This window comes from Limulus polyphemus, unplaced genomic scaffold (genome assembly GCF_000517525.1).
Source record: "Limulus polyphemus unplaced genomic scaffold, Limulus_polyphemus-2.1.2 Scaffold4798, whole genome shotgun sequence".
Lineage (NCBI taxonomy): Eukaryota > Metazoa > Arthropoda > Merostomata > Xiphosura > Limulidae > Limulus > Limulus polyphemus.
In genome coordinates, this window is record NW_013670408.1 from 48014 (window position 1) to 48790 (window position 777).

General features: G+C 27.2%; 1 protein-coding gene across 1 annotated transcript in view; it reads right to left on the minus strand.

The window, feature by feature from the left end:
* Positions 1–777, minus strand: part of LOC106471697 (kinesin-like protein KIF23) — a 58239-nt gene that overhangs the window by 34369 nt on the left and 23093 nt on the right. The gene's annotated exons all lie outside the window — the stretch shown is intronic.

A 777-nucleotide genomic window follows, 5' to 3' on the forward strand; every position in this document is an offset into this window, starting at 1 on the left:
TTCATAAATTTATGTCAATAACTTTGGTATCAAACTGTAGATTATAATTCAGATTTTAGAACTATAAATTACTCAATTTCTGAATTTAAAAGTAAATATAAAAAAAAATAACATAAAAACATTGATTTTTGTGTGTCATGTGGTATGTTGAATGGAGCACTGGTTCAAATTAAATGTTTGTGAAGTTAAAATACCAAGTCTATAGTTTTGTACAAATTAGAAACTCAAATTACAGATATTAACAAGCTAGAATATAAAATAAGAAGGTCTTATATTTTCTATTTCATAAGATATTGCTCATGCAATAAATCCCACTCACTTCTTTCCATTTTTGGAAATACTCCATTATATACACTTACTTTTATATATGACATGAATAACCAATTGGAAGCTCAGAATGTCCCCCTAATGGTTTTCTAAGCCTTTCTAACATGGCTATTGCCATTTCTTTCTTTTGAACCAAGATTTTAATGAGGTAGGTTGTGTCTTTAGTCTGCTCGAAATTTCATATTTTTTAGAGTGTAAAATACATCTTAGTTACTAAGCTTGATAAATTATAGTTGAATTCTATGGTACTGATGTAGAAATTTATGATTTTTTTAGTTACTTCAATGTATATATATAAAACGTAAAAAAAATTTGTTTCATATCCTCCACATGCAAAATGTTTAAAGGCTTAGCAACCTATGTTAAGCAGCAACTGAGTACAAAGATCATAACTAGAAGAGATAATTGTTTGCTTTACTTCTTTATTTACTGTTCTATGTCTTAGGAAAC